We start from the raw sequence: 12,648 nt of genomic DNA on the forward strand, positions 1-12,648 counted from the left end.
AAAATCACAGGAAAAAAAACTTGTGTCAGTAGAAAAATTACAGGTGAACCATAAGGAGAGTTCTTAACCAGTATGTCTGTGTCTACGCGTTTCGGCCTATATCAAGGCCTTTCTCAAGACTATCTTGTGTATCAGTTACTCTCAAGCGAAAAGGGGTTTATCGCGGGTGTTTGCGCACGGTTTTAGGGCTTGCATTACAAGTTGTAAGTGAACGCAAGAGCGCAATCACAATTTACATTAGAATAATTACTGAGTCCTCAGAGCTGTGGTTAACTGTTTGGCAAACCAAAGAAGTTACATAAAACACATCAAAAATACATTAAAAAGTACAGTTATACTCATAATAACACTGAATAAAACAATAGTAATATACAACACTGTGCACTTGACTAAAACTAAAATATATAGGAAAGGATATAGTCCTTAAGATGTGTGTATTCCTTTAAGATCCTTTTCATACCGTTATCCTCAAAGAAAAAGAGTGAAAAGATAGTGAAGTTCTATAATAAAAAATCAGTTTACAGCTGTACTACAGAACTGTACTCACATACTTGAGAGTTAATGACTGAGCTCTTAGTTAAAAACGCTCAAATAACACTATCTAATAAAAAAATTTTTTTTAAAAGAATGCACAAAAAAGTTGTAAGGGCTTAAAGATTTGAGGTCTCGGGTGTAAAAAAAAAAGGCAGGCAAAGGGCTTTAACACTGAGATACATACGTATTTACATGTCTAAATATGTATATATATACAGGGAGTGCAGAATTATTAGGCAAGTTGTATTTTTGAGGATTAATTTTATTATTGAACAACAACCATGTTCTCAATTAACCCAAAAAACTCATTAATATCAAAGCTGAATAGTTTTGGAAGTAGTTTTTAGTTTGTTTTTAGTTATAGCTATTTTAGGGGGATATCTGTGTGTGCAGGTGACTATTACTGTGCATAATTATTAGGCAACTTAACAAAAAACAAATATATACCCATTTCAATTATTTATTTTTACCAGTGAAACCAATATAACATCTCAACATTCACAAATATACATTTCTGACATTCAAAAACAAAACAAAAACAAATCAGTGACCAATATAGCCACCTTTCTTTGCAAGGACACTCAAAAGCCTGCCATCCATGGATTCTGTCAGTGTTTTGATCTGTTCACCATCAACATTGCGTGCAGCAGCAACCACAGCCTCCCAGACACTGTTCAGAGAGGTGTACTGTTTTCCCTCCTTGTAAATCTCACATTTGATGATGGACCACAGGTTCTCAATGGGGTTCAGATCAGGTGAACAAGGAGGCCATGTCATTAGATTTTCTTCTTTTATACCCTTTCTTGACAGCCACGCTGTGGAGTACTTGGGCGCGTGTGATGGAGCATTGTCCTGCATGAAAATCATGTTTTTCTTGAAGGATGCAGACTTCTTCCTGTACCACTGCTTGAAGAAGGTGTCTTCCAGAAACTGGCAGTAGGACTGGGAGTTGAGCTTGACTCCATCCTCAACCCGAAAAGGCCCCACAAGCTCATCTTTGATGATACCAGCCCAAACCAGTACTCCACCTCCACCTTGCTGGCGACTGGAGCGCTCTGCCCTTTACCAATCCAGCCACGGGCCCATCCATCTGGCCCATCAAGACTCACTCTCATTTCATCAGTCCATAAAACCTTAGAAAAATCAGTCTTGAGATATTTCTTGGCCCAGTCTTGATGTTTCAGCTTGTGTGTCTTGTTCAGTGGTGGTCGTCTTTCAGCCTTTCTTACCTTGGCCATGTCTCTGAGTATTGCACACCTTGTGCTTTTGGGCACTCCAGTGACGTTGCAGCTCTGAAATATGGCCAAACTGGTGGCAAGTGGCATCTTGGCAGCTGCACGCTTGACTTTTCTCAGTTCATGGGCAGTTATTTTGCGCCTTGGTTTTTCCACACGCTTCTTGCGACCCTGTTGACTATTTTGAATGAAACGCTTGATTGTTCGATGATCATGCTTCAGAAGCTATTTTAAGAGCGCTGCATCCCTCTGCAAGATATCTCACTATTTTTAACTTTTCTGAGCCTGTCAAGTCCTTCTTTTGACCCATTTTGCCAAAGGAAAGGAAGTTGCCTAATAATTATGCACACCTGATATAGGGTGTTGATGTCATTAGACCACACCCCTTCTCATTACAGAGATGCACATCACCTAATATGCTTAATTGGTAGTAGGCTTTCGAGTCTATACAGCTTGGAGTAAGACAGCATGCATAAAGAGGATGATGTGGTCAAAATACTCATTTGCCTAATAATTCTGCACTCCCTGTATATATATATGTATATACAGTATATAGGTGTTTATATGTCTGTAGATATGAATTTATATGTGTATTTATGTATTTACAGACATATACACATATAAACACATAAATACATATGTACACATATATAGACATACATATAAGCCGTTTGAAAACATGTAAAAGCATATTTGTGCAATATTCATATTTAATAAAGGTTTTAACTATGTATTTACAGTAAATCATTCACATTTCATTGTTCTGCACATAGCAGAATATGTTCTCATTTATAAACAGATATTCCTATATATATATATATCTGTATATATCTATACCTATATATACCTATTTATAATCATGTTTATGTATAGGTATAGATATAGATTGTACCAAGATACCATCAGATATATATAGAAACATGTATTGTGAATAAATAGAACATATTCTGCTATGTTAAAAACATTGGAATGTGAAATATTATATTTTCATGTTGGGTTAGGGCACTTGAAAATATACAATCAGGTTTTCTTTCATGTAATTAGCAAGAGTCCATGAGCTAGTGACGTATGGGATATACATTCCTACCAGGAGGGGCAAAGTTTCCCAAACCTCAAAATGCCTATAAATACACCCCTCACCACACCCACAAATCAGTTTTACAAACTTTGCCTCCTATGGAGGTGGTGAAGTAAGTTTGTGCTAGATTCTACGTTGATATGCGCTCCGCAGCAGGTTGGAGCCCGGTTTTCCTCTCAGCGTGCAGTGAATGTCAGAGGGATGTGAGGAGAGTATTGCCTATTTGAATGCAGTGATCTCCTTCTACGGGGTCTATTTCATAGGTTCTCTGTTATCGGTCGTAGAGATTCATCTCTTACCTTCCTTTTTAGATCGACGATATACTCTTATATATACCATTTCCTCTACTGATTCTCGTTTCAGTACTGGTTTGGCTTTGTACTACATGTAGATGAGTGTCCTGGGGTAAGTAAGTCTTATTTTCTGTGACACTCTAAGCTATGGTTGGGCACTTTTATATAAAGTTCTAAATATATGTATTCAAACATTTATTTGCCTTGACTCAGGATGTTCAACGTTCCTTATTTCAGACAGTCAGTTTCATATTTGGGATAATGCATATGAATAAATCATTTTTTTCTTACCTTAAAAATTTGACTTTTCCCTGTGGGCTGTTAGGCTCGCGGAGGCTGAAAATGCTTCATTTTATTGCGTCATTGTTGGCGCTGACTTATTTGGCGCAAATTTTTTTTTCTGTTTCCGGCGTCATACGTGTCGCCGGAAGTTGCGTCATTTTTGACGTTCTTTTGCGCCAAAAGTGTCGGCGTTCCGGATGTGGCGTCATTTTTGTGGAGACAATAGTGACGCCCATATTTTTTAGTGCCAAAAAAGACGCCCACATTATTTGGCGCCTAAATGCTTTTGGCGCTAAAAAATATGGGCGTCACTATTGTCTCCACATTATTTAAGTCTCATTATTTTGTGCTTCTGGTTGCTAGAAGCTTATTCACTGGCATTTTTTTCCCATTCCTGAAACTGTCATTTAAGGAATTTGATCAATTTTGCTTTATATGTTGTTTTTTTCTATTACATATTGCAAGATGTCCCACGTTGAAGCTGAGTCAGAAAATACTTCTGGAAAATCGCTGCCTGGTGCTGGAGCTACCAAAGCTAAGTGTATCTGCTGTAAACTTTTGGTATCTGTTCCTCCAGCTGTTGTTTGTACTGTTTGTCATGACAAACTTGCTAATGCAGATAATATTTCCTTTAGTACTGTTACATTACCTGTTGCTGTTCCGTCAACATCTAATATTCAGAGTGTTCCTGATAACATAAGAGATTTTGTTTCTAAATCCATTAAGAAGGCTATGTCTGTTATTCCTCCTTCTAGTAAACGTAAAAAGTCTTTTAAAACTTCTAATTTTTCAGATGAATTTTTAAATGAACATCATCATTCTGATACTGATATTGGTTCTTCTGATTCAGAGGATTCTGTCTCAGAGGTTGATGCTGATAAATCTTCATATTTATTTAAAATGGAATTTATTCGTTCTTTACTTAAAGAAGTCCTAATTGCATTAGAAATTGAGGATTCTAGTCCTCTTGATACTAAATCTAAACGTTTAGATAAGGTTTTTAAATCTCCTGTAGTTATTCCAGAAGTATTTCCTGTCCCTGGTGCTATTTCTGAAGTAATTTCCAGGGAATGGAATAATTTGGGTAATTCTTTTACTCCTTCTAAACGTTTTAAGCAATTATATCCTGTGCCATCTGACAGATTAGAATTTTGGGACAAAATCCTTAAGGTTGATGGGGCTGTCTCTACTCTTGCTAAGCGTACTACTATTCCTACGGCAGATGGTACTTCCTTTAAGGATCCTTTAGATAGGAAAATTGAATCCTTTCTAAGAAAAGCTTACTTGTGTTCAGGTAATCTTCTTAGACCTGCTATATCTTTAGCGGATGTTGCTGCAGCTTCAACTTTTTGGTTAGAAGCTTTAGCGCAACAAGTAACAGATCATAATTCTCATAGCATTATTATTCTTCTACAACATGCTAATAATTTTATTTGTGATGCCATCTTTGATATCATTAGAGTTGATGTCAGGTATATGTCTCTAGCTATCTTAGGTAGAAGAGCTTTATGGCTTAAAACTTGGAATGCTGATATGTCTTCTAAGTCTACTCTGCTTTCCCTTTCTTTCCAGGGTAATAAATTATTTGGTTCTCAGTTGGATTCTATTATCTCAACTGTTACTGGAGGGAAAGGAACTTTTTTACCACAGGATAAAAAATCTAAAGGTAAATTTAGGTCTAATAATCGTTTTCGTTCCTTTTGTCACAACAAGGAACAAAAGCCTGATCCTTCATCCTCAGGAGCGGTATCAGTTTGGAAACCATCTCCAGTCTGGAATAAATAGAAGCCTTTTAGAAAACCAAAGCCAGCTCCCAAGTCCACATGAAGGTGCGGCCCTCATTCCAGCTCAGCTGGTAGGGGGCAGATTACGTTTTTTCAAAGAAATTTGGTTCAATTCCGTTCACAATCTCTGGATTCAGAACATTGTTTCAGAAGGGTACAGAATTGGCTTCAAGATAAGGCCTCCTGCAAAGAGATTTTTTCTTTCCCGTGTCCCAGTAAACCTAGCGAAGGCTCAAGCATTTCTGAAATGTGTTTCAGATCTAGAGTTGGCTGGAGTAATTATGCCAGTTCCAGTTCTGGAACAGGGGCTGGGGTTTTATTCAAATCTCTTCATTGTACCAAAGAAGGAGAATTCCTTCAGACCAGTTCTGGATCTAAAAATATTGAATCGTTATGTAAGGATACCAACATTCAAGATGGTAACTATAAGGACTATCCTGCCTTTTGTTCAGCAAGAGCATTATATGTCCACAATAGATTTACAGGATGCATATCTGCATATTCCGATTCATCCAGATCACTTTCAGTTTCTGAGATTCTCTTTCCTAGACAAGCATTACCAGTTTGTGGCTCTACCGTTTGGCCTAGCTACAGCTCCAAGAATTTTTACAAAGGTTCTCGGTGCCCTTCTGTCTGTAATCAGAGAACAGGGTATTGTGGTATTTCCTTATTTGGACGATATCTTGGTACTTGCTCAGTCTTCACATTTAGCAGAATCTCATACGAATCGACTTGTGTTGTTTCTTCAAGATCATGGTTGGAGGATCAATTTACCAAAAAGTTCATTGATTCCTCAGACAAGGGTAACCTTTTTAGGTTTCCAGATAGATTCAGTGTCCATGACTCTGTCACTAACGGACAAGAGATGTCTAAAATTGATATCAGCTTGTCGAAACCTTCAGTCACAATCATTCCCTTCGGTAGCTTTATGCATGGAAATTCTAGGTCTTATGACTGCAGCATCGGACGCGATCCCCTTTGCTCGTTTTCACATGCGACCTCTTCAGCTCTGTATGCTGAACCAGTGGTGCAGGGATTACACAAAGATATCTCAATTAATATCTTTAACACCGATTGTACGACACTCTCTGATGTGGTGGACAGATCACCATCGTTTAGTACAGGGGGCTTCTTTTGTTCTTCCGACCTGGACTGTAATTTCAACAGATGCAAGTCTGACAGGTTGGGGAGCTGTTTGGGGTCTCTGACAGCACAAGGGGTTTGGGAATCTCAGGAGGTGAAATTACCGATCAATATTTTGGAACTCTGTGCAATTTTCAGAGCTCTTCAGTCATGGCCTCTTCTAAAGAGAGAATCGTTCATTTGTTTTCAGACAGACAATGTCACAACTGTGGCATACATCAATCATCAAGGAGGGACTCACAGTCCTCTGGCTATGAAGGAAGTATCTCGAATTCTGGTATGGGCGGAATCCAGCTCCTGTCTAGTTTCTGCGGTTCATATCCCAGGTATAGACAATTGGGAAGCGGATTATCTCAGCCGCCAAACGTTACATCCGGGCGAATGGTCTCTTCACCCAGAGGTATTTCTTCAGATTGTTCAAATGTGGGGACTTCCAGAAATAGATCTGATGGCCTCTCATCTAAACAAGAAACTTCCCAGGTATCTGTCCAGATCCAGGGATCCTCAAGTGGAAGCAGTGGATGCATTGTCACTTCCTTGGAAGTATCATCCTGCCTATATCTTTCCGCCTCTAGTTCTTCTTCCAAGAGTAATCTCCAAGATTCTGAAGGAATGCTCGTTTGTTCTGCTGGTAGCTCCAGCATGGCCTCACAGGTTTTGGTATGCGGATCTTGTCCGGATGGCCTCTTGCCAACCGTGGACTCTTCCGTTAAGACCAGACCTTTTGTCGCAAGGTCCTTTTTTCCATCAGGATCTCAAATCCTTAAATTTAAAGGTATGGAGATTGAACACTTGATTCTTAGTCAAAGAGGTTTCTCTGACTCTGTGATTAATACTATGTTACAGGCTCGTAAATCTGTATCTAGGGAGATATATTATAGAGTCTGGAAGACTTATATTTCTTGGTGTCTTTCTCATCATTTTTCCTGGCATTCTTTTAGAATTCCGAGAATTTTACAGTTTCTTCAGGATGGTTTGGATAAAGGTTTGTCTGCAAGTTCCTTGAAAGGACAAATCTCTGCTCTTTCTTTTCTTTTTCACAGAAAGATTGCTAATCTTCCTGATATTCATTGTTTTGTACAAGCTTTGGTTCGTATAAAAGCTGTCATTAAGTCAATTTCTCCTCCTTGGAGTTTGAATTTGGTTCTGGGGGCTCTTCAAGCTCCTCCGTTTGAACCTATGCATTCATTGGACATCAAATTACTTTCTTGGAAAGTTTTGTTCCTTTTGGCCATCTCTTCTGCCAGACGAATTTCTGAATTATCTGCTCTTTCTTGTGAGTCTCCTTTTCTGATTTTTCATCAGGATAAGGCGGTGTTGCGAACTTCTTTTAAATTTTTACCTAAGGTTGTGAATTCTAACAACATTAGTAGAGAAATTGTGGTTCCTTCATTGTGTCCTAATCCTAAGAATTCTAAGGAGAGATCATTGCATTCTTTGGATGTAGTTAGAGCTTTGAAATATTATGTTGAAGCTACTAAGAATTTCCGAAAGACTTCTAGTCTATTTGTTATCTTTTCCGGTTCTAGGAAAGGTCAGAAGGCCTCTGCCATTACTTTGGCATCTTGGTTGAAATCTTTAATTCATCATGCTTATGTCGAGTCGGGTAAAACTCCGCCTCAAAGGATTACAGCTCATTCTACTAGGTCAGTTTCTACTTCCTGGGCGTTTAGGAATGATGCTTCGGTTGATCAGATTTGCAAAGCAGCAACTTGGTCTTCTTTGCATACTTTTACTAAATTCTACCATTTTGATGTGTTTTCTTCTTCTGAAGCTGTTTTTGGTAGAAAAGTACTTCAGGCAGCTGTTTCAGTTTGAATCTTCTGCTTATAATTTCAGTTTTTTTCATTTAATCTTTATTTTGGGTGTGGATTATTTTTCAGCGGAATTGGCTGTCTTTATTTTATCCCTCCCTCTCTAGTGACTCTTGCGTGGAAAGATCCACATCTTGGGTAGTCATTATCCCATACGTCACTAGCTCATGGACTCTTGCTAATTACATGAAAGAAAACATAATTTATGTAAGAACTTACCTGATAAATTCATTTCTTTCATATTAGCAAGAGTCCATGAGGCCCACCCTTTTTTGTGGTGGTTATGATTTTTTTGTATAAAGCACAATTATTCCAATTCCTTATTTTTTATGCTTTCGCACTTTTTTCTTATCACCCCACTTCTTGGCTATTCGTTAAACTGATTTGTGGGTGTGGTGAGGGGTGTATTTATAGGCATTTTGAGGTTTGGGAAACTTTGCCCCTCCTGGTAGGAATGTATATCCCATACGTCACTAGCTCATGGACTCTTGCTAATATGAAAGAAATGAATTTATCAGGTAAGTTCTTACATAAATTATGTTTTTCGCACTAGTGGAGTGTTTTTTGCTCCATTGATTTCTATTGGGGAATACGAAAACGTTTTTTACTTTTAACTTGTAATACGAGTGCTACCTGATGCGTGCAAAAACCTTACTTCTAGCAGTTTTAGCGCTCGAGCTGGAGCCTTAAATGTCGTTCCACTTATAATCTGGCCCATAATGTGTTTAACAATTTTACAATATCTTGTAGTTTAAAAAATAAAAACAAAAAACCCCTAATTTTATAAATGCTTAACTCCAAATCATCTCTATTTCCAAGCCTTAGAAGCCAATTTCATGATACAATTATGCTGATTATTGTCTACGCACTGTGCGCACCCTTACCTGTTACTCAAGTGCGTCACTCAAACAGAGCACGTACACTGATTAGCTCCCTGTGTCTTTCAAAACCAGCTCTGTAAATGTAACAAAAGAACCAGATTTAGTTACAAAGACATAAAAAGTCCAAAAAGAAAACACTCTAATGAGGTACAACATTTTGGTTGCATATAACTATATATTAACCCCTGTTAAGCAGTTAAACACATAGAAGTTGTGATAAACAATATCACGGCCACGCTAACTTGCGCACGTATTACAAGTTGAAAGCAAACGGGTGCGCTCGTGCACAAACAAAACTTCATCTGGTTAGCATGAGTGACCTGGTGTAAAGTATAAGGGTTAAAAAAGTTGCACAACACACAACACAAACATATTAAAATAAACTGTTTTACACATATAAACACCTGATAAAAAAAACATAAAAATATTAATAAAAATTTATTTTAAGCGTTTGAAGGGAGATGGTATATGACAAAGTATTTGACTGGAAAGGGCTAGTATATATAAATATGTATATATATATATATATATATATATATATATATATATATATATATACAGCAGGTAGGATGTGTGCACTCTCACCATCGAGCAAAAACTGCCAGGGTGCTATGCTATAATGGATACAAGTCTGTAGGAATAAGCACTCACTGGTCTTCTGTCATCCGTGATAAAAATTCTTTATTATACAGTTATGTATAACTGTATAATAAAGAATTTTTATCACGGATGACAGAAGACCAGTGAGTGCTTATTCCTACAGACGTGTATATATATATATATATATATATATATACATACATACATATGTATTTATGTGTTCATATGTGTAAATTTACAGTATACATATGTACACATATAAACACATACTTACACACACACACAAATATATATATAAATATATATATATACATATATACATTTACGAAAACACACATATACAGGTGAAACTTGAAAAATTAGAATATTGTGCAAAAGTTCATTTATTTCACTAATGCAACTTAAAAGGTGAAACTAATATATGAGATTGACTCATTACATGCAAAGCAAGATAGTTCAAGCCGTGATTTGTCATAATTGTGATGATTATGGCTTACAGCTCATGAAACCCCAAATCCACAATCTCAGAAAATTTGAATATTACATGCAATCAATAAAACAAGGATTGTACATACTTGTAGAACAATATCGGACCTCTGAAAAGTATAAGCATGCATACTGTATGTACTCAGTACTTGGTTTGGGCCCCTTTTGCAGCAATTACTGTTTCAATGCGGCATGGCATGGAAGCTATCAGCCTGTGGCACTGCTGAGGTGTTATGGAAGACCAGAATGCTTCAATAGCGGCCTTCAGCTCTTCTGCATTGTTCGGTCTCATGTCTCTCATCTTTCTCTTGGCAATGCCCCATAGATTCTCTATGGGGTTCAGGTCAGGCGAGTTTGCTGGCCAATCAAGCACAGTAATCCCACAGTCATTGAACCAGGTTTTGGTGCTTTTGGCAGTGTAGGCAGGTGCCAAGTCCTGCTGGAAAATGAAGTCAGCATCCCCATAGAGCTCACCTGCGGAAGGAAGCATGAAGTGCTCCAAAATCTTCTGGTAGATGGCTGCGTTGACCCTGGACTTAATGAAGCACAGTGGACCAACACCAGCAGATGACATGGCTCCCCAAATCAACACAGACTGTGGAAACTTCACACTGGACTTCAAGCATCTTGCAGTGTGTGCCTCTCCATTCTTCCTCCATACTCTGGGTCCTTGGTTTCCAAATGAAATGCAAAATTTGCTCTCATCAGAAAAGAGGACTTTGGACCACTGAGCATCAGACAAGCTCTGTTTTTCTTTAGCCCAGGTAAGATGCTTCTGACGTTGTTTGTTGTTCAGGAGTGGCTTGACAAGAGGAATACGACATTTGAAGCCCATGTCCAGGATCCGTCTGTGTGTGGTGGCTCTTATGAAAGTCCCCAGCACTTTTGAATGGCCTTTTCCTGACAATCCTCTCCAGGCTGCGGTCACCCCTGCTGCTTGTAAACCATTTTCTTCCACACTTTCCCCTTCCACATAACTTTCTATTAATGTGCTTTGATACAGCACTTTGGGAACATCCAACTTCTTTTGCAATTACCTTTTGAGGCTTTCCCTCCTTATGGAGGGTGTCAGTGATGGTCTTCTGCACAACTGTCAGGTCAGCAGTCTTTCCCATGATTGTGATTCCTACTGAACCAGACTGAGAGACCATTTAAAGGCTCAGGAACCCTTTGCAGGTGTTATGGCTTAATTAGCTGATTAGATTGGGACACTTTGAGCCTAGAATATTGCACCTTTTCACAATGTTCTAATTTTCTGAGATTGTGGATTTGGGGTTTTCATGAGCTGTAAGCCATAATCATCACAATTATGACAAATCATGGCTTGAACTATCTTGCTTTGCATGTAAGGAGTCTATCTCATATATTAGTTTCACCTTTTAAGTTGCATTAGTGAAATAAATGAACTTTTGCACAATATTCTAATTTTTCGAGTTTCACCTGTATATACTTTTGAGCCCTTTCCACTAAAATACCTTAAAACATGAAAAATATTTTTTATTCAATTTTAATATTTGCATTGTGTTTTACTGTGTATTTAATATAAATATTTAATGATCTTCACATAGAAGAAAATGTTATTTTGATTTTTAAATATTTATTTATATATATATATATATATATATACATATCTGTGTGTGTGTGTGTATATATACATATACACACACACATATATATATATATATATATATATATATATATATATATATATATATATAAATAGTTATATATATATAAAACTATCTTCGGCTTTAGCACTGGTGGTCCAATGCATTGTTGGGTTAGCTAGCGAGGAAGTGTTATTCTTTTTTGTATTTTTTTTAAACAACATGCCATACTGTCTATGAAAGGTTAACAAGATTGTAATAGCCGCAGTCCTGAAGATATCGTACATCAGACTTTCCCTCCTGCGCTTACTTTTACTTTAAACTTGTAATATGCGCGCTAACCCCCCATTGTTAAAAAATGTAATTTTGCTTATTGCGAGCAAAAATGTTAGTTAGCGAGCCACTTGTAATCTGGCTTATAGTCAGATCCAGAGCTGCACTGCTCTACTGGGAGCTAGCTGAGAACACCCAGTAAGCCAATAACACATGTGATAGAGTGCACAGTAGTGCAATTCAGGCAGACCGGATCCAATAGTCGTCCGGTAGACACCCAGGCTCGCCTGGAACCAGCGATATCCTCATCCCACCAGAGGGAGTCCAAGGATAAGGCATAATCCCACTGGATATATCCGGCCACAAGTGCAGGTGATTGCCGGTCTTCTCCTGGGCCCAGTGGTAAATATATGTGGAATCCACAAGGATGGCAACAGTGGATCAGATCCGGAAAGAACAATATAGTGTAGCAGCAAAAAGACTAGTATAAAAGTTTATTATAAAGGGTTAAAAGCAACGCGTTTCTCCGTGTCACAGCATAATAAACTTTTATACTAGTCTTTTTGCTGCTACACTATATTGTTCTTTCCGGATCTGATCCACTGTTGCCATCCTTGTGGATTCCACATATATTTACC

At 37.9% G+C, this 12,648-nt stretch overlaps 1 protein-coding gene across 1 annotated transcript in view; it reads left to right on the plus strand.

The window, feature by feature from the left end:
- The window catches only part of ADCY3 (adenylate cyclase 3), a 413,132-nt gene that overhangs the window by 127,891 nt on the left and 272,593 nt on the right, over positions 1–12,648 (plus strand).

Source organism: Bombina bombina, chromosome 4 (genome assembly GCF_027579735.1).
Source record: "Bombina bombina isolate aBomBom1 chromosome 4, aBomBom1.pri, whole genome shotgun sequence".
Taxonomy (NCBI): Eukaryota; Metazoa; Chordata; class Amphibia; order Anura; family Bombinatoridae; genus Bombina; species Bombina bombina.